Here is a 23,838-nt window from a genome sequence, read left to right as displayed (position 1 = left end):
TGATGATTAATTCTTTCTCAATATAGCTAGAATCTAAAAAAATACACTTTCTAGCGATATTATCTTCAATAATAGTTCTAATTTATACCTCGGGTATGTTTTATTAAATAGTAGCGGTCCGCCCCGGCTTCGCCCGTCGTAATCATAGGCTACCTTTTATTGCGAAATATACATATTTCGCAATAAAAGGTTTATTCTGTGTGTTTATATGTTTATTCGTTCTCAGGGTCCAAAAGATTTTCTGTGCCAAATTTCATCAAAATCAGTTGAGAGGTTTAAGCGGGAAAGCTTAACAGATAGACAGACAGAGTTACTTTCGCATTTATAATATTAGTAGGGATTATATTTAAATATGGTTTATAAAAGAAGGATTTCAAGAACACGATAAGCTTTTATAATAGGTATTAAAAAAAGCCTCTATGTTATCATAAAACTAGTCCGTCGTACCAAGGGATACCAATAGACATAAAAATTGACTGACAAGACGAAAATAAGTTCAGCACACAAGCAAAACTATTAAAAACAATTGAACAATAATTTAGCAAAATATACGACAGAAGAGTGACAGGTCCTACGCCTTTTTCTTGTTTTACTGTTCGAAGGGTGATAGTTTGCAGGGAAAAGTTATTTGGCCGAGAACGGAGAAGTGTCGTTTACAGATAATCGCTTATAAAATATTTATCTTTACTAAAAACGAAAATATATATTTTTCTTACTATATCTTTAGATGTCTTTTCTTACTATTTTTGAGAGCAATTTATATTTTCCCTTACCAGGAAATTGTTGACAACTTAAAGAAATAGACAAATGCAAGGCTTAAAATTTGCTTAAGCTTAAGCTTGCAAGGCTTAAAATTTGTAAGTAGTAATTTAGATTTTGAAGATTTAATTTTTCGCCAAATCAAAGAATATACCATCGTAAACATCTTCTTGCACAGTTGAGTAAAATTGATGCGTAATGAAATCTCTGTTTCATTACGAAAATGCAATTAACGGTGTTTGTTAAGTTTGTAACTAACTTACATCTAAACAACTTAATACAAAAGGGTTGTTTCGGAAATCTTAGATTATTGAAGTGAAACTTCTTTAACGGGGTTGGAAAAAAATTTAGTGTAACATTTTTTCGTTACGCGTGACATTTTTCCATTACGCGCCATCTTTTTCTTATACCTACCAACCATGCGTAATTCGACGTTTATCTGTAAAGTTTCATATAGTAAAATATTTTTTGAAAAATAAGGTCATAAAGAAGTTTCACTTCTTACGTGTGTACACTAGTACACGCACACATTTTTTATTATTCTTCTCAAACACACAATATAAGAAAACAAAGCAAAAAGTATATATTACAAGTGAATATTCAATGATAAACGCACTTATTATTTTTTTGAACAAAGAAAACCGATTTATAAAAAAAACGAAACAATCTTATAGACTTTCCCGCCATTAATATTCGCGCCAAAACAAAAGTGACGTGAACACTCACAGATAAGTAATTTTATTTATCAAATAAAACAATGATTTTATCTATGAATATATTCATGACGTAAATTATCTGTGATGGAGTAAAAGTACCTGTAATTTGAGATATTAATGGTGTACAAAATGGGTATTTTTTTCACTGCTTAATGGGCTGATGTGTCAGATAGTAAGCGATTTGCTTCACATTTGCGTAATTTATAGCGGCTAATGATTTATGATTATGTTCGTGAAATTTTTTGGTGGTTCAGGAAGCGCTCTATTCAATTAGATCCTATAAATAAACAAAAGCATAGCTTAAATGTTTATTTTTTTATTTTGTTACCTATTAATTACATTAATTATTGTAGTGATTGCAGTCTTACTCCTTGAAAGACGAACTAAAGAGAACGTATGAGCTTTTCCTGTGGTGGGGTATAAAAAAATGATACCTGCATAAGATTTTATAGCTAATTTATAAACTAATTATTGCATATGGTTTTCTTGTTTAAATTCGTGTGTATAAGTGTAGGAACTTATGTTTAATTTTTACGTTCACTAAAATTAATCAATACATTATGATAAGGTTTTGTACAATTTGCATAGTTACAATTTGCATGTGATTAAATTATAAAAAGGAATAATTAATACGTCATCATAAATAATAGATTTTGACCGCCTCCCTGGTACAGTGGTTGACGGGTGAGCGTAACACCGAGGGATCCTGGGTTCGATGCCCGCTGGAGACGAAGAAAAAATAATGTCTCGGTCTGGTAGGACACAGAAGGCTGATCACCTACTTGTCCCTATAGAAAATCGATAAGTGAAACAGATGTATAATGCCCCTTACCTTACCCCACTAGGGGACATGGGACAGGGACTTCACTTTTATAAAGAGTACACAAGTGAAGCTGTGGGCAGAAAACAAGAATAATATAAAATACAAAATCACAGACAAACACTTAAAACTTACAATCACGGTATCAAGAGAGTAAAATTAGATTTCAAAACTCATATCCCATATTTCTTTAAAGAACCAATACGAGTATAATCGACTAAGTTTCAATAAATATGGTGACATATTGGAAAAGTATGTAACAAATCCTAACTTTGAGGATAACTTAGTCAAGTATAAGCATTATTTGCTTCAAGCGGTCGGACCCTCAGTAATCGGTAACTTGAAAAGAGTTTTGTAACTTTGACAGGTCCATAATTAAGTAAATACTGAGGTAGAATAAATTTTGGCAAGAGCAAGTTGTACTTGTTTGTATATTTTTCTAAGAACATGCTAATGTTATAAATACGAAAGTTTGTCTGTCAGCTAAATTAGATATGAATAAAATTTGGGATGAAAATAGTCAGACCCAGGGAAAATAATAATACCTATATAGACTATCTTGTTTTTACAAAAATGAACCCTAATAATTTAAATATTGGATTAAAAGTAAGCTCATAGTTTAGTCCCGAGTCCGCGGCCGCGGGAGAAACTGCTTTATAATATTTAGAATACATTATTATTATATGATTTGAAGCCAATTTAAAACCGATAAGCTTGTATTATCTTTATTCACATATTTAATTTAGTGCTTCCTCTACGTACCGTGATATAACATAATATTATAGCACAGAATACATAATAGTAGCTAATTATAGCATCATATATTTTCATAGTAAAATGCAGATTAGCCGAATATAATATTATGTTTTATCGCGTTACGTGCAGTGGAATGCAGTCAGTTTTACCAATTGAATAAAATTAATACAGCATAAAATAACAATAAAATTTAGTTTACAGTTTCAGATAAAAATTATTAGCTTTCGTTCCGGAAATATTTTTAGGATAAAACCTATCCTATGTGCTAATGCAAGTTACCCTCTATATGTGAGCTAAATTTCATTGTAATGGGTTCAGTAGTATTTGCGTGAAAGAGTAACAAACACACACACACATCCATCCTCACAAACTTTCGAATTTATAATATTACAATAGAATAGGATGTAGGTTTTATAAACAAACACGAGACAAAGTATAAAAAAATTGTATTTTCAGTACTTTATTTCTACTGCTGAAATTGTAAGAAATTGCAGCACTCATATTTTTAACTTAGCAAGTTTTACCTGAACAATAAATGAAACAGCTTGTTCCTAGATATTTCTCAGTTAACTTTATTGTAAATTAACTACTGCAGCGAGTTATGACTTAAAATCTACTTACACCAGGAATCAGGGAAGCGTTAGTTTGAATGACTTACGTAAAAATTCTGCAAAGTTTACCATTGTTAATTGTTTTAAAAGAACGACTGAGTGAATTTTATTTTAATTGTATCTGTTATTAACAACTACGTTTGTTAGGTATCTGTTAGTTTGAAATCTACGTATTCATTATGCATTATAATAAAACAAGTTATTAATTAATTAAAACAAGTATTAAGTCGACTGAAAAGCATCAAACAACAATTATTAATTAACTATGTTTGTACTAGTCATCATCAATCAATCTGTTTCCTCTCAATTTTATATGATTTTTAGTACAATGCAGTACTCTTTCGTACTTAGTGTAACGTCGTATAGTGTCTTTCGACTTTCGTGTTATAAAATTGGCCAACATTGAAGCGAGTCGATTATTTTTTCTATAGCATCGAATCAAATTTGCAATGTTTTTTAACACAATACAAATTTGATTTCCAATCAGTTCTGTTGTATTTTTAGACTTTCTGATTGACAAAGCTTTTAAAGTGAAACTTCTTTAACGGTGTTGGAAAAAAAATTAGTGTAACATTTTTTCGTTACGCGCCATCTTTTTCTTATCCACCACGCGTGATTCGACGTATTTCTGTAAAGTTGCATATAGTAAATTATTTTTTGAAAAATAAGGTCATAAAGAAGTTTCACTTCTTACGTGTGTACACTAGTACACGCACACATTTTTTTATTTTAGTTATTTTCATACACTTTTACTGACCTGTTAGCTCACTTGGTAGTGACCCGGCTTTACAAGCTAGAGGTCGTGGGTTCGATTCCTACCCAGGGCAATTATTTATGTAATGAACATCAATGTTTGCTCTGTGTCAGAGTGTTAATTACCTATATTAAGTATTTATTTAAAAATTATATATGTATGTTTATCAGCCATTTGGTTTCCATCACACAAACGAAAACTTAGGAACAGATCGAGTGTGTGAAAAATGTCCTTAATATATATATTTATGCATAATTAATTGATTTGATTGCATAATTACTCCATAGATACGGCCTAAATCCTTAAATATCTACTAGGAGCAAGATGAATTAAGTAAAATAAGCCTCTTTTAAAAGATATTTATTGCCATCCATACTAATATTATTAATGCGAAAGTAACTCTGTCTGTCTGTCTGTTACTTAATCACGCCCAAACTACTGAACCAATTTGCATGAAATTTGGTATGGAGATATTTTGATACCCGAGAAAGGACATAGTCTACCTTTTATTGCGAAATATGAACCACGGGCGAAGCCGGGGCGGACCGCTAGTACTAAATAATGGACAACCCTGCTGATGAATAGAGCCTCTATTAAAATGTCTAACATGAATTATAGGATGAAAAGTAATAAAAAGTGTAAACTTCAAAAGTAATTTATGTTGTTATAAGACATTTATACGATTTATGGTTTAAGTTAAGCTAAGTTCAAGCGATAATAGCTTACTCATACGACACTAATTAAGTACAAGTTACCAACTTGAACTATAAACAACATTTTAACTAAGAACTTGGCTCAGATTTATTTCTACGCTACTGAAAGGCGAAAAATACTGAATTTTACAGCATTTTTTATAGCATGAGTATTATTAATCTGAATGTTATTTTACAAATATTTTATGAGCTTAACCTATGTGTGCTTATGTTTGCATATTTGCGTGCTTGCTTGCGTAAGTATATATTATTATATTTCTTCTTCTTCTTTGTTTATGGCCCCATCCAATTAAGGGACTCCGCATTAATATTTTATATAAGAAGAGTTTGTTTATTTGTACGCTCTAATCTCAGAAAAAAAAAGACGTGTGGCACTCGGGGACTGCCGCGGTAAAGCTATTGCATAGCATGCCTTCAAGCCACAACTCCGAGCCCGTCGGAGTGGGGAGCGTGAGGTTTTTCCGTTACGGAATTTCTCGCTTCGGTCCCCACGCTTAAGGCCCCCGATAGAAGCTATGCAATGGCTTATTATTTTTGTGATCAATAAATAATTCATATTATATATAGGTTATATTCTAACATTACGCTAAAACCAATAGTTGCGACAGCAAATGTTGTAAAGCGGTAAAACAATTTCTAAAACGAGTGAAACCACAGAGCAGAGCTAGTAAATAATAAAATTAAATGCATCACATTAGCAGAGTCATCTCAATGGACCTACTATACAGCTGACAGCGCAATGTAGGGAATTTCATTATTATAGTCGAGCCAATTTAATAGGCAACATTTGACGTCTATCAATTTTATCTTCGAAGAGAGGTAACCTGCTTAAAAACATCGATTAAAGTGAATTTATCGATACGGATTTGAAACATTTGTCAATCGAATTTATTAATTTATGATGATTTTTATTCACAAGTAATCAATGCATTCGATTCTAGATGTCAGATTTCGATTTTTAGAGTAACGTCTCTAGTATTTAAAAAGAAAAAAGGTTTATTGACACAAAATTGTAGCGACGTCAGTTCTTCAATTCAGAAATTGTTTATTATGTTTAGTATATGGTTTATCAGTAAAATGAAATCTTAAAATTACTTGTATCGGTCATTATTATTATAAATATGTAATCGTAATTGAAAAAAAGTTAAGCATATGTGCAGTTCTAACAAAACGAAATATCATGTTATTCTATGTCGTCGTTACTAGGTTACGTTGTTGAATTTTGATGAACTGTCAAATGTTGCCTATTAAAATGGCTCTACTATAAACGGTTTGTACGAGATGACATCTTGACAACGTAATAAATGTACTAAAAATGCATGTAATAACGTAAAACTGAACTACATATTTGAAATCTGTATTTTTCATAAATATATAAGGACACGTGTACAGGCGGATTTGTTATTGAAAAAAAAGATGTGTGCGTGTACTACTGTACACACCGTAAGAAGTGAAACTTCTTTACGACCTAATAATTTACTATATGCAACTTTACAGAAATACTTCGAATCACGCGTGGTAGGGATAAGAAAAAGATGGCGCGTAACGGAAAAATGTCACGCGTAACGAAAAAATGTTACACTAAATTATTTTCCAACCCCGATAAAGAAGTTTCACTTCAATAATCGATGCTTTCTTATGTAGGATGTTTGGAATTATAATATTATGTGGGTAATCAGTGTGATTGGCAGCCATAGAAATCTTTAAATCATGGAGAATATTCATTTTGATTTGCACGATGGGTTTAATTAATGAAAAAAATACATCTTTATATACTTAATCTAAATAATTTTCCGTATTTGAAAGAAAAATGAAGGTTTATTTATGCAGTTTCAGATTATATCAGAGATATTATTTTATTTTGTACTAGCTTCCGCCCGCGACTCCGTCCGCGCGGATGTCGGTCTTCGCGTGGATGGTTTGTTTCTCCATTTTGAGTAACTCTGACAATGACATCTTATAAATATCTCTCTGACCCAAATACGGCTAGGCCTATATTAAATTAATAATACGCAACGTGTGTTCGCGGTTCTACAGAACAACGTCTATGGATAACTGAAAAAGTAAGATTATTTTTTTTCTACGTATTTTTCCAGGATAAAAAGTATCCTATTTTACGCCCAGGATAATAAGGTATAATTATACCAAGTTTCATCGAAATCGAACCGGTAGTTTTCACGTGATGTCTTCACATACAGACAGACAGACAGACAGACAGACAGACAGACAAAAATTTTTTTAACTACATATTTGGGTTTGGTATCGATTCAGTAACACCCCCTGCTATTTATTTTTTCAATATTTTCAATGTACAGAATTGACCCTTCTACAGATTTATTATATGTATAGATAGATATTACATAAACTAAGATATTTTAGATATTTACATTTAATTTTTTTTTCGACATAACAAACGGCCGTCTATTCGCAATGTCATGTCAGAAAAGTCATAGCATTTATATGAAAATTATGAAAAACACTTATTTCGTATGCCAATAAAATTCAAAAGGTACGCAGAAGCAACTGGAAGGATCGTGTCATTTGCAATTCGCCAAACACCAGGCACCATACTAAATGTATCGAATATATTTTCATTTTATTAATATCATTTTTAGCAGTTGCAGACGTTTTGATATTTAAATTAACACCTTTTTAGTGACATAGAGTAGACATAGAGTTGTTGATATAGAGTTTAGAGAAAGTAGAGAGAAATGGACTAAGTTAGTAACGGAATGGTATCCAAGAGATAGCAAAAGAAACAGAGGCAGACATAGCAAAAGATGGGAAGATGAATTTAAGAAAATAGCTGGTCCTGTATGGACCCGTTTAGCAAAAGACAGAAATACATGGAAATCTTTAGATGCCAAGCTGTTCCTTATAAACATCCTGTTGCCGAAAGTGTAAATAAAAATTAGAATAAGTAAAATTAACTTAGTTTTTAAGAAATTGGCATGTAATATTTTATGAAAAGTAACAGCAATACAGGCTACCTACCTATTTTATTTTTATATTTTATAGTGACATATTTTTTATATATACCTAAATCTTCTAATATATATAAATCTCGTGTCACAATGTTTGTCCTCAATGGACTCCTAAACCACTTAACCGATTATAATAAAATTCGCACACCATGTGCAGTTCGATCCAACTTGAGAGATAGGATAGTTTAAATCTCAAATCGTTTTAGAGAAAGCGGGCGAAGCCGCAGGCGGTAAGCTAGTATATTATATAACTCAAAAGTGTCCGACTTACTGATAATTAGTGATCTATCAAGTATCAACGCACAGCCTAAACCACTGGACGGATCGGGCTGAAATTTGGCATGCAGGTAGATGTTAGGACGTAGGTACCCGCTATGAAAGAATATACCTACTATAATTCATACGGGAACGGGAAAAACGGGATACACGTACAAAGCCTGAAAGTATTAGACGTGCACAATCACTCCCCTCCTTTAAAAAGCTACTCAAAGACTATTATCTATCCCAACAGTAGCTTCTTCAATTTTCTGTTACTATTCCTTTTTGTTTTTTTTTTTTCTTCTCCTTGCTTTACTGCCTTCTGAAGCCATTCATTGTTTTATTCATTATATTTAGGTATTTTATTTTAGTATGTGTATGTATAATTTTATATGTATTATTTTATGTATTTGTAGTGTAGTAGATATTGTATTTATGATATTAATTTATTTGTTTATTTTTATGTAGGTATATATGTTTTTATAAATGTATATATATATATATATATAAATACCAACCTGGGCACTAAGTTGATCCAGCCCGACTGCCGTGCATTGCTGACTCCACCTTTACCCCAATATTACTCGACTCCGGTTGCATAGATCTTGCCCGGAGTGGCAACGGCGCAAATTTTTGGGCGACGTTGCCAAACGTATTCATGGAGAAATTGATATACTCAACATTTTTATTGCTAAGATCTCGAACTGAATCGACTCCGTAACGGCCGAAATTCAGAAACCCATAAACACTTGTTGGCTCCGTTTTATATACCAAATCCAAAGTCGTATGTTGATCAGATCCATATATATTATCAAAATTAAAGCTTTATTTGATCCGACAAAACGAAACTGTATATTAAGTAACGTAGATTAATTTTTCGTAAACACTACAGTATTTGTTGGCTCCGTACACAAACATATTATAGTTAGGTATAATGTTCCATACATTGCTAAATCCGCCTAGACTAGACGAACTCGATTCAGTAACGGTTCAAATTTTGAAATGCTCAAACACTTCTTGACTCCGTTTTATATACCAAATCATAAGTCGTATGTTGATCTGTTCCATTTATATGCACTTGCATGATATTGTATTGATATGATAGTGTATATAACAAAAAATCTCCTGAGTTTTATGCAAGTTGAAGAAGTTGACCGTAATTCAATTGAAACTTATAGAAAATGTTGTGAAACTAAAAATACGGAACCCTAAAAAGATAGATATTTACGAACCTTTCGTCATACATGATACAGTGACGGTGATAATTCTCAAGTAGTATGCATCCTACAAATAACAACCTACCTATAAATTTATAAATATAAATTTATAAAGAATAGAAAAAATTCGATCACGAGGCGGGACTTGAACCCGCATCCTTCGCGCCATTCCGGGGCGGATGCCTAACCAACTCAGCCACTCGTGACCCGCCTGAGCAATCGAATTTATTCTATCCTTTCAGTTTTATGTGTCTTAAGGGACACACCGCGCGCCATCTATTGAGATGATTTTAACAACCATTTCAACCAATATGAAGCACTTTTCAGTGAATACAATATTGTAACGATGGAACACGACCTTTTCTTGAATTTATATTTTTTGGTTTTTATGGCATTCAAATGCTTTATAAATATAAATTTATAAAGAATAGAAAAAATTCGATCACGAGGCGGGACTTGAACCCGTATCCTTCGCGCCATTCCGGGGCGGATGCCTAACCAACTCAGCCACTCGTGACCCGCCTGAGCAATCGAATTTATTCTATCCTTTCAGTTTTATGTGTCTTAAGGGACACACCGCGCGCCATCTATTGAATATTTATAAAGCATTTGAATGCCATAAAAACCAAAAAATATAAATTCAACAACCTACCTCTTGAATCATCAGTAAATATCAAGATAATTATCATAATATTTATTGACATGTAGCGTTCGCCTTTGCCCTGATTCTGATATCAATCTGATAAAATAATTAAAATGTTAGATTTAGGTCAAACAAATGACGACTCATATTCCTGCACAAATTATCCATTGCGGAGTAAATATGAGTGTACGCAGATCGCCAACACGTTTAACCAGCAGTGGTGCAGTGGGTACTACCGGTGGATCGCATCCCGATCTATCGAAGCTAAGTTCGTTTTCTACGAGTTCTACGCCAACTGATACTCAAATTACTTACAGAAAACGGAAACAACCGCTAGAACAAGATTGCAGATTTAGTGATGATATGAAGGATATTCGGTCGGAGTTGAGCCGTATTAGTACATTACTTGAAAAATATGTATGCTCAAATGAACAAAATAGTAAACAAAATTCATGAAAACATTTCTGAGGTAAAAACACAAATTACCGAAATTAAATCGTCCAACGAACAATCTTTGAATTTAATTCGCCAAAATACGAATCAAATCAATGAAATTAAGTCATGAGCATGTATGATAATTACTGAACAAAACATATTATTGAAGAGTACTATTTCTCAATTAGAATCCCAGATAAACCAGGGTGAGAGTAAAATAAAATTACTGAAATTAAATCTTCAATCAATAAATCAGTCAGTTATGAGCCAACTCATCGGGTTTTACGTCTAAAAATCAACTTCATATAAATAAAAACTTAATCAAGGAACTACGGGACAGAAAGAGCCGCGAAAAAAATGTAATTTTTGCTGGTTTCCCAGAATTGACATTTTATAACTCAGAGGAGAGGAAATCTAAAGACAACTACGAAATTTTAAAAATTACCTCACTAATAAGTTCAGACCTACCGAAGCCAGTAAAAATATATAATTATAAATAAGCTTAAAAACTTACTTCAAACTGTAGTACAGGTCTTGATGGTATTACTACAAAAGCAATTAAATGCATCAAAGAAAAATTAAATCATACCATATGCGACTGTTTTAACCAAGCCATAATTCAAAGACGTTTTCCGGACTCGTTAAAAATAGCGAAGGTAACTCCTATCTATAAGAGTGGCTCAAAATTTGAACCTGGTGACTATAGGCCAATTTCGGTTTTGCCAGTATTGTCAAAAATATTGGAGAAGATTTTACACACGAGATTAGAAAAATATTCAGACTCATTTAATTTTATTTCAGTGCGTCAATACGGATTTAAGCCAAAAAGTAACACTCTGTCAGCTATTTAAATGAAACAGAACATTGACACAAACAATATAGTTTTGGGAGTGTTTATTGACCTACAAAAGGCCTTCGATACCGTTTCTCACGAACTTTTAATAAAGAAATTAACATCCATTAACATTAATGGTAAAGCACTAGATATGCTGAAATCATAATATTTAAAAAATCGATAAATATTTCACAAAAAGTTAAAATAGATAACCACGATAGCATTCCCTTACCAATTACATGGTTCGATTCTAGGCCCATTGCTTTTTTTAATTAATATTAATAATTTACAAGATTTAAAGCTAAAGGGTCACCTAACACTTTATGCGGATGACACTTGTCTGTTTTATTTTGTTCCCTCTATACATGACATGATAGCTCAAGCACAAAATGAATTAAATAAATGGTTTCAATGCAATCTCCTAAAAATAAATATATCTAAATTCAAAGCTCATAACAAAATTATTCCGCCATACGCTCCATTTAAAATTAACGGTGTTGTATTAGAACATAAAACCCACGAGAAATAACCTAGATTTGCGAATCGGCAGCTCTCTGAAATGGAATTATCACATCGACCATCTAAAAAATAAATTATCAGCACTTCTTAGATCTCTGCGTAATATTACTTCTTGCATACCCCATAAATTACGCCACACCATCTACAACACGTTAGCAAAGCCGCACCTAATGTATTTAATAGAAGTATCGGGGAGTGCTTACAAAAATAAATTAGCGCCACCCCAAATTTTACAAAATAAAATCATTAAAACTATCTTTAACTATCCTTTTTTAACTTCTACAAATAAAATCTACGACGACACTAAAATAATGAATTTAAAACAATTATACTTTTATAATACGTGTATGTTCATCCGCAAAGCGCTACATAAAAACATTAATACAAATATTATAATCTCAACATCAAATCGCCACTATCCTAATAGACGAGCTAGCTATCTTGCCCTCCCGAAGATCCGAACAAATTATGGAAGGCGAACGGCAACATACGTTTCTATAACGGAAATAAATGTCTTTAAACCTTCAAATGGCTAAGGCCGCAAGCGACCAATGGCTGAGCTCGGTGGGCTCTGATTGGCTCATTTGAATCGGATCAACAAGAGCTTAAACGCAAAAAAGGTGGATTTGTATAAAAAGCACGTAATTATTATTATTACTGATGGTTACACTTGTGGCTCCGTTCGGATCCACATACGGACGGTGGTGTGGCAATGGATCCACAAATACCAACCGGATCAACAAGTGAAAACGGATCAAATAATTACTAACTATATGGCACGTTTGATCAACATAGTGCCCATGGAGATATCTATATATATATATATATATATATTTTTTTTTTTTCTTTGCATTAATACTTTGTTTGTATTTTTGCACTATCCCATAATCTTCTTGCATTTCCTCTCCCGCCAGGTTGCCTGGTAGAGATTGCTGTTTAGCAATAAGGCCGCCTTTTGGGCAATTTATGTTTTTGTATTACTACTTCCTTTTGTATACTATTGTTTGACCATATTTTGCACAATAAAGAATTATAAATAAATAAATAAATAAATAAAGCCGTGGGCGGAAGCTAGTTGCAAAATACAATTCTCTAAAGCTATTTATTATTGCTGAAATTAAAAATAAGATAACATTTTCTATTAACTTTGTTATGTATTTATTTCAATTAGAAATAAAAAGAAGGCTTCTAATGGCTTATTATTTTTTTTAATAGTTTTTTGCTATGGCTCTATTCAAAGAACTATATGAAATCTGTAAAACCTTTATAACATTCCTATTGCGTTTTAATTAAATCCTGCTTATAGTATTATTCTTAAAATGGAATTCATAACGAAGCTCAAGTTTAAAAGCGATGCTATTTTCAATTTAATATAAATTAATGGCGGTTTCAAAGGATTCCAAGCTGTTCAACAAAATATTTGCTTGATTGTGTTTTATAATCTTAAGATTTTTTTCTCAGATGTATAAATCTGATACAATACTTAACATTATAAAGCTGAAGAGTTTGTTTGTTTGAACGCGCTAATCTCAGGAACTGCTAGTCCGATTTGAAAAATTCTTTCAGTGTTAGATAGCCCATTTATCGAGAAAGGCTATATATTATCATCACGCTAAGACCAACAGGAGCGGAGCAATGCGCAAAGTAATTACTAAGCAATGAGGAATGGCTTATTTAATTACATATTATCGACTTGTGCAACATTCCGTGATAAGATGAAATCTTGTTGTGGTTTAGGCAGTTTACACACAACGCGGTTAACTCGTTGATTATATATTCTTTTGATGATAATAATTAGATAACTAGTTATATTTATTATATTTAAGGTTATACTTTTAATTTTAACTTAGTATAAGTAAGTAGAAGTAACATCTTGTAAAATTGCCTACGAATTTTTACACATAATTTTTTATCACATATATTTACATGAATATTCCTTCATTTTTTAAAGAAGGTGACATATTATTTGAAAACCGCACTATGGGATTTATATGAAACTCAAATCGTATAGAAAGTAGAAAAGGGATTGGTCGGACGCGAACGAAGTTGCCAGCAGAAAACTAGTTATATAAGTACATAGATGGAAAATTAAAATAATATCATACTATTTTCTCTCACATTTGATTTTAAAGCATTTCTTCCAACGCCTCGCCTCGCCTTAGAAGGCTGAAGTCTACAACTCAGCCTTCTAACTTCAGAATTACATTGCTAGCTCGATACTGCAAGCCGAAATGTTAATTCTCTACAATAGTATGCAAGCTTAGACAATGCAATTCGCAGCTGCATTGCTAATAGTTATTATACGACTACAAGATGTTGGTAAATGCTTATTCTAGATACAAATAAGTGTATGCTTGTTTCCGTATAATATACTTCTGTTAGTTTGTCTTTTATTATTTGGCACAGGATGAAAAACTGAGAAAAATATGTAACTGGAGTGAATTGTTTTTGGATTTTTTTGTCTGTTACGGAGAGATTACCTGCCATACTAAAAAAAAACTACTAGACCGATCAATATATTATATATTTCAAGCACAAAAGCTGCTGATTTTTTGCCGATAAAGTTGAATAGGTACTCCAAATGTAATGCATAGTGCATTAAAGTAAATAATGAACCTAATCACAAACAGTAGTATGTACTTCTTAAAAATAAGTCCTCTATAAGCGAAAATACCTACTACACTATGTCCATAAAAGCTAACGAACGAGCGTCATGTTACAACACAAGCTCTCCATTTGATTCTGTTTTATTTCTCCGAATGCGAAAGGCTCCTAGTTCTTTGTCCTGCATCCTATATCATTATGGTTAATACGATGCCTTTATGTATTATTTTTGGTACCTAAATTCTGTACGACTTACATCGTACATGGTATATAATTATATATGTGTGTTTGTAGGCTCTTATACTAATAACTAATGATGTAGTAATGGTTATCGATTTAATACACAGTTATAAACTTAATAATAAGTTGTCTTTTGATATAAGTTGTTTTATGAATAAGTAATTTTTCGCATCATATTACTATTTTAAGTAACATTAAAAATGGTTCGTCATATTTCATAAATTGAACATTTGTGTACAACAGCACTATAACACAAAAGTTTACCATTTAAAAGTTTCAAAACACTCTTAACTAAACTATGATAAAACGTCCTAAAAATCTGAAATAGCGATGTTACACTCGAAAATTTTAACGAAATGTTTACAGTCGCAAAAAACACAAAACAAAACGCAGAAACAACGAATCCTTTTAAAAACAATGGGCAAAAACTTGAAACATTTGATTTTGTTGAAAACACACGTGAATTTTTGCTACGTTTCTCGGTAGGATATGGAAACCTTTTACTTTTTCTTTTTATTCTTTCTATGGCGTGAAATTTGCAAAGATGTTTAAAAACTTTTCATGAACGTCCAATGAGGTAAAATGGTTTGAAAAAAAATACATATCAATGTTCATATTATTATTTTTTTTAGTATACTATTATTTAGTTATTAGTTATTATTTTTTAGTATACTAGGTATAATGTTTGTTATAAATTAATCTTTTATTTATTTATACCATTAACATATACAAACTAATTTATGAGTTCAAGTTATAGAAAAGAGACTCAAGAAAATCCGAATCAATAAACTCACCTACATTAAGTTTTTAAAAGTGAACAATCTTACAGCTAGAAATTGATAATCTACAAGCATTATTGTCATAATGATAGAAAATATTCAAGAACAATAAATCTGAATTTATGAACAACAGGAAAATACGAACATACTTACAACAAATTGCTAAAGGTGCTTTTTCACCAATAATGTGCGAGGAATGTCTTGATAAAGAACCAATAGTATCGCTTCATTTGCCTAGCCTCGCTCAGTGCAGCTCTAGTGGAAACGGCTCAGCGGTGCTAGGTTTTTACGCATACAAAACAAGCGAGGGATATAAATTGTGTGCGAGGAAAATGTGCGAAGAATGCTTGCGAGGTATGTTTATTAGTTGTATAATTTTGAGCAATAGAAGACATTTCACAGCTTCGCAACGAATCCTTGCACGACATATTTTCCTTGTATAAAAGTAAAGTGAAGTCCCATGTCCCCTAGTGGGGTAAGGGGCAGATGTATATCTGTACATCTGATACATCTGATACATCTGTTTCACTGATCGATTTTCTTTAGGGATAAGTAGGTGATTAGCCTTCTGTGTCCTGCCAGATCGAGCCATTTTTAAGCTATTGCATAGCTTCTATCGCAGGCCTTGAGCGCGGGGACCGAATCGAGAAATTCCGTAACGAAACAACCTCACGCTCCCCACTCCGACGGGCTCGGAGGTGTGGCTTGAAGGCATGCTATGCAATAGCTTTACCGCGGCAGTCCCCGAGTGCCACACGCCTTTTTTTTATCTTCGTCTCCGCGGGAATCGAACCCAGGACCCCTCGGTACTACGCTCACGCGTCAACCACTGTACCAAGGAGGCGGCCATTCCTCATAATATAGCTTTGGTGGAATCCTCCACACATTTTCACAGCACAGCTAGACATCCTCGCACGACACATTTCTCTCGCACATTTTTGGTGGATAAGAACCCTTACAGTCGTGAATTATTATATCAAGAGGTATGACGTCATTATAATTTATAGCGTCGTGTCATGTGTGAAGAATCGAGTTAGAATCTGATTAATTGTATGGAGTAAAGGCTGTTTACATAATATAATATATAATTACATAATATTATGTATAATAAACACAATATCATCTAATTATCTAACATTCTTGCGTTATAACGTTTGTAACCGAACATCTACGAAACGGCTTGACCGAGTTTATGGTTTTTTCGATCAGTAATTAGATAATCTTTTGGGAAGTTCTAATAATATTTTGTAGTATTATCTATTGTAGTATTATTTTAGGTCAGTTAAATAATTAAAAAATTTTAAATATAGAGGGTAATTAATTTTACTTACAGCTGCTTCTAACTGCGTATTCCTTTTGAAAGGTCCATCACGAATATCTGGAACAAGATTTAATTAAAATTAAAAAGTTATACAATATACATTTAAATGGTTGATGTATCAAAGTATCATGCAATTAAAACTCTCATTACACAATTATGTTAACTACATAATAATATTATCTAGTGAAGGTACTATTTAAAAAAGTGTTTTAGTTTATCCATTTACAGCCCATAATATTATTACAAAACTGAAGAATTCCTGATTGAACTAGCTTATCTACAAACAACATGAAAAATCTATATTATTTTCGTGTCGGGTATTCCTCTTTTTGCAAATGACCATTTTACAATATTATAGACTGATGCGAGAGAAGCATAGTATGAAATATAATGTACTAGCTTTCCGCCCGCGGCTTCGCCCGCGTTTTCAAAGAAAAACCTGTTCCCGTAGGATTTCCGGGATAAAACCTATCCTATGTCCTTTCTCGGGTATCAAAATATCTCTATACCAAATTTCATGCAAATTGGCTCAGTAGTTAAGGCGTGATTGAGTAACAGACAGACAGACAGACAGAGTTACTTTCGCATTTATAATATTAAGTATGGATGTAGAGTTTGTAAGGGAAGGCACTGCCTTCTGAGATACAGGTAATAACCTAGTTCACAAGGCAGAGCAATATATGATATTGTAATGTTATGATAATATCCTTTTAAGAGCAGGCTTACGATGCGTCAAATAGTTCATTACATAGTATAAAACAAAGTCGCTTTCTCTGTCCCTATGTCCCTTTGTATGCTTAAATCTTTAAAAATACGTAACGGATTTTGGTGCGGTTTCTTTTAATAGATAGAGTGATTCAACAGGAAGGTTTTAGTATATAATTTATTATGTTTTAGATATATAGCGGGCGTAGCCGCGGGCGGTAAGCTAGTAAATTATAAAATGTAGTAGGTAGGTAAAGCCATTCGGACTAATTTTCCACAACTATACCTTTCTAAAAACTACACATGAAACACAAAAGGGTGGAATTCCTGTCCCTTCCCAATTCTCAAAGATTTCATTGGGCAAATTGAATTTCCACGATATGACGTCATTTCCCGGATTCACCCATCTCAACGCGATTTTGTCGTGTCTTTGACGTAGTGATTTATCTGCATCATTTTTGTTTTGTCACTATTATAATATTATGATCACCGTTCGTAGTCTTCAAGTGATTAGATTTTGATTAGGAAGTGGAAACAATAATCCTATCCTACTAATATTAATTATAAATGCGAAAGTTTGTGAGGATGTGTATGTGTGTGTTTGTTACACTTTCACGCAAATACTACTGAACCGATTACAATGAAATTTAGCACACATATAGAGGGTAACTTGGATTAACACAAAGGATAAGTTTTATCCCGGAAATCCCACGGGAACGGGAACTATGCGGGTTTTTCTTTGAAAACGCGGGCGAAGCCGCGGGCGGAAGCTAGTAATAAAATAAAGTGAAGAACACCACAGTGCGTTATAATAGAATTTTAGTGAAATACTGAAAACGATTGGTAGGTATATGTAATATGGTAAATGGTAGATCATCTTGGGTATAATATTGTTCCCACTGTAGAGATACACACCTAGGACACAGACCTATTAAGGCGGTCAAGTCTATTAACCACACTAGCCATGTGTAGATTGGTAGCTGTGAAAATGAAGAACCTATAACAAACATTATAAAATGCAATATTTCGTTTGCGAATGCGTAAATTCCTCGTGATAAATCAGCTTAAACGTTACTAATAGTTATGTAACAAAAAAGTTTCATCAAAATGTCTCCTGTAGATTTTGCGTGAAACCCAGATATTATGTAGTACTAGCTGCGTTCCGCGGTTTCACCCGCGTGGCTCCGCTCATGTTGGTCTTAGCGTGATGATATATAGCCTATAGCCTTCCTCGATGAATGGGCTATCTAAAACCGAAATAATTTTTCAAATCGAACCAGTAGTTCCTGAGATTAGCGCGTTCAAACAAACAAACTCTTCAGCTCTATAATATTAGTATAGATTAGTCTATTTAGGACAATATTCAAAGCACGTTACACCAAACAAAGTGATAGACAGGTAAAGAATCTACATTCTGATAAAAGTTACACCATAGTGAGCATATTCCATGCAGTCTGCAATGTCCAACTTTGATTACAATGTGTTATTGAATAAGTTCGTTGGAAGTTTTATCAAAAGAGTATCAAGGACGCATGGACGTTGTTTTATTAACTTCTCAAGTATTTTCCTTATTGTTTTGAAACAATTACTGTTGTATCCTCGGTTAATGGTCAAATGGTTTTATTGTTTGAAGTTTGAGGGAGTTTTCTTTTTGTGCGGAGTGTGGGAAAATAGAACAATAATTACTATAATACAATATTTAATTTTGATTTAGGAAAAAATATGGCTATTCATGTTTTCTTTTATAATTATTGACAAGCTGTTGCTTTGAGCTTCAATTGAAATGAAAATTGAAATGAAACGCCCGCATGGTTCATGTTCCCGTGGAACTTGGAAGCAGTCTCAGGTATCAAACTATCTTTGTACCAAGTTATCAAAATCGGTTCAGTGATTTAGGAGTGACGAAGAGTCAGATAGACAGACTCTCGCTTTTATAATATTAAGTAGATAATATTGTAATTGATATTTAATGTTACTTCGTCAAGATTATTTAACATGTATTATTTTACCTCATAGACGCTTCGTTATATATTTACCCAGTTTATAATATATGTAGTAATAAGTATACAGTGTTATACATAAGTATACAGTGTTATACATAAGTATACAGTGTTATACACAAGAACGTCTAGTTACTGTACTAACATGATTAGCAAAGAGTAATTTCGTGAACAAGGTCGGTCCATAAAACTGTGATGGTTTACTACCGACTTGACCCGGCTTTGTTCGAGTTCTATTAGTCTATTTAAGTTAAGGAAGTGTTTTGGAGGCTTTGTGTGAAAATTCGTTATTATTTACACGAAAAAATAATAATTTTGAAGGTATTATAGGTACTATTTGTTCAGTATTTTTTGAGAGGTTTCTTCTTTGAACTGGGAGGTACTAAATAATATTAAATTTAAAGTATATCAAAATATATTGATTGCTTTTTACGTTATCAGTGACACACAGATGGACAAAAATAGTAAGATTGTTTTATATATTACTAGCTTTCCACCAGAAGCTTCGCCCGCGCAGTCAAAGAAAAAAACCCGCATAGTTCCCGTTCCCGTGGGATTTCCGGGATAAAACCTATCCTATTTCCCGGGGTAAAAAGTAGCCTATGTCCTTTCTCGGGTATCAAAATATCTCTATACCAAATTTCATGCAAATTGGTTCAGTAGTTAAGGCGTGATTGAGTAACAGACAGACAGACAAAGTTACTTTCGCATTTTTAATATTAGTATGGATGTACCGCTTATACGTGTAGGTCTAAATATAGAAGATGATTTTGGAAATAAGAAATTCCAACCGCAAGTTAATATAATAAACTAAAATCCATACAATGAAAAACGTAACGTTAAATTTTACCTTTATCTTGATCGTTAACGTCTAAACACGTACAATGACGACATATAATTAATAGAACATCGTTATTGGTACGAGCGACACGTCGTTATGGCAAAATGCCAGACATTAGGCTCTGGTTACACCAACGACTTTTATATGAAAGTCGCTTCGACGCGTCTCCGACCTGGTAAACTTTTTGCAAGGCTTTTAATTTTATTGTAATATACTAGCAGTGCTCCGCGGTTTTACCCGCCGTGCTCCGCTCCTGTTGGTCTCCACCAACAGGAGCGGACCAACAGGACCAACAGGACCAACAGGTTCAGGCTTCCTCGATAAATGGGCTATCCAACACCGAAAGAATTTTTCAAATCGGACCTGTAGTTCCCGAGATTAGAAAGGTTCTATAATATCATACAACTAAATAAAAACGATAAAGTGGCGGCCTAATCACTTAGTAGTGATCTTCTCCAGGCAAATATTAGGCTCCAGTTGCACAAGCGACCAAAACTGACTTTTAAAACAAGTAGAGTCACTATTATAAAAGACGATCAGGCGAGTCTAATGCTAAATGATCATATTATTAAAAATCATTCTTTTAGAATTTGTATGTATTTTTCATCACAATCGTACAGTTCTCCCAAACTAATAATGCGCATAGAGAGTTCGTGACTGTTCGGCAACTGTCATATTCTCCGAGCTTCCGAAGACGATATTATGTATATAGAGTGGTTAAATGTATTTTCTTCATGCATAGTTTATTATAATTATGAGTTTTATTGTGATTTAATGTTAAAAGAGATAAGTAACGAAATTTGTTTCGATAATTCAATGTAAGTTAATAGCGAGGATAAGCCACACGATTGCAAATATATATTTGTTTTATTTATTTACTTGGAAAAATCTATACTTAAAACTATACTTAAAGTGCTTTACTGAAGCTGGCGTAGTATTGGATGTATGAAAGGTTAAAATAAGACAACGTTTATATTAATTAAAAAAAATAATATTTTCAAACACTGGTTTACAAGGATTTACAGAATCAGGGATAATATCTATTTCTGATATCGTAGACTGATGAGAACTTTCATTATGCTCTTATAAACTTTCACTTTTCTTAAATAACCATTTTATCGGAAAATTCAACTTTGAAACAAAACTAATAAGGGTATGTAACAGCAGCTCTATATAATTCTATACAGAGATAATACGTGCGGTCTCCACCAATATATAAAGACGATTGACGGATTTTTGAATTTTTTGACTGACAGGCTACCGTCACTTACCGCCCGAATTGTTTTCGATTATGTGTGACTTTGAATTGACTCCTATTTCTTACGAACAAGGTGCAAGATGCAAGTGCATTGTTTAATGTTTAGGTCACTTACGATTCAATGATTCGGGGTGATTCGGGTGTTTCTGGAAATACGATAATTAGAGAAGATCTGCATGCGCATTATAAATTTTGGACTACTGTATAAAGGTTTAATATAAATATAAAAACTTTATATAGTAAATTAAACAACTCATTTTCAAAGAAAAATCATCACATTACATCCAAGGAGAGTAGGATCAACTGAAAAATGTTGCAAATTACAGAGAAACAATCTCATCTTATTGAATCCCACGCGGAATGTGGATTCAGGTAGGTACTAGTAAGTAATGAAATTAAATAAGAAAACAGATAAATTCCTAGAAATCTTAATAAATAAAATGTCTGTATTAAGGTCTGTATATATTAAATAAAAAAAGGAACAATAGTTAAATTGCTAAGAAATTGATTTATAATAAATGAAAAAATATGTCTGTATGTTCAAAAAATGTATGTATCTTGTCACTAGCTGTTTACCGCGATGCAGACGAAACTTCGTGCAAAATAAAGAAGTTCTAATTTCTATGTATTTATATTATGTATTTCTATTTATATGTAGTACCTATTTGTATTTGTATGTTTTTTGCTCTTGTATTAATGTGATGCATAACATAGTAATGTAAAGTTTCAACCAAATTTGTCCAGTAGTTTCGTAAAAGTTCGAGTAAGTCTAGCTAATTGAGTTTTATTGTAAACACAATAGAAAAGTCATATAGTATTTTCTGTTTATCTCAATTTTCAAGCACTTTTAAATGAACAAATATTTTGATAACATAAAGTTTTGTTACCAATTTACAATCTATTTAGAAAACTGTAAAATTTGCTTTTCTGTGATTTTAATAGAATTTCATTTGAAACGTCCACAAGACAAACGGGACCTAATTATACCTCTAAATAAGCAAATTAAGAGCCTTTTCAAATACAAAGAGAGACAAATTAAAAATTATGACGTCTCTGGGACAGGAGAATAGAATTAGAAATGTTCATACTTTTGAAGTGCCGTGGTTTTTCTGAGAATGAGATTGTAAATGTATGTGTATTTAGTAGTAAATACGTTTACATTAGTATTTTAAAAATAATAGGTAGGTACCTTATCAAAAAAATAGTTGGATTAAAACCTATAGTTTAAATCGTCTAAGGTACTAGCTTTTCGCCCTAGGCTCCTCCCTCGTATTTATTACGGGATAAAATTCTCTTTACTAAATTTAATCCACGTTGGTTCAGTGGTTTAGGAGCGGAGAAGAGACAGACAGACATGTTGTTGATGTTTGTAGCATCAAAACGCATTGAAATTTTCATAAAGTCTCATTCTAAAGCTTTAATGGAAGTTCTAACAGAAAACTTCTTAAAGCTTTGAAAGGCAGTTTTATTTTTATACTTCTTTCTATCTACCCTACCCTATATTTACTAGCTCTATTTAGCAAGCTATCTTTAGAAACGCCAACTTTACTATCATCGTATTTTTTGTTTATAATAAAGATTAAAGAGTGTATGTATGTTTGTTTATAACGATTGTTTTTAAGGCCGCTGCATATGTGACGGGATTTTACCCGGACGGGACGTGACGGGAAGTTTTGGAAACATCGTTGCATACAAAATGTATCCAAATACGTATATGTCACGGGAACATCGACGGGACGGGAACGTGGACGGGAAAAATATCGTCGCCGACGATGTTTAGCACGTCCCCGTCCCGTCCCGCACGTGCCCCGTCCCGTCCGTGATTTCGCTACGTATGCACAGTCGCTCCGTTCGCGCCGGAGAGATAAGTACCTAGTGACGCCTTGATACAATCTAAGTACCTATCGAAAATGGACGACGGAAAATTTGTGCCAATGCCACGGTGCGTATGCATTTGCACCACGTTCCCGTTTTGAACGAGGCAATCACGTCCCGTCCGAAGTATTTTCCCGTCACGTATAAATCCGCCTTTAAACGTGAAAAAATATTTTGATTACATACCTGAGAAAA

The 23,838-nt window shown here is 33.0% G+C and overlaps 1 protein-coding gene across 1 annotated transcript in view; it reads right to left on the bottom strand.

Annotated features, from left to right (window-relative positions):
• The window catches only part of LOC123695612 (allatostatin-A receptor), a 113,838-nt gene that overhangs the window by 38,313 nt on the left and 51,687 nt on the right, over nt 1-23,838 (bottom strand). The window contains exon 2 of the mRNA XM_045641515.1: nt 16,975-17,021. The gene's annotated coding sequence lies outside the window, so the exon portion shown is untranslated. The remainder of the gene's footprint in view (nt 1-16,974; nt 17,022-23,838) is intronic.

Source organism: Colias croceus, chromosome 11 (genome assembly GCF_905220415.1).
Source record: "Colias croceus chromosome 11, ilColCroc2.1".
Taxonomy (NCBI): Eukaryota; Metazoa; Arthropoda; class Insecta; order Lepidoptera; family Pieridae; genus Colias; species Colias croceus.
This window is presented reverse-complemented; position numbering and strand designations above follow the sequence as displayed.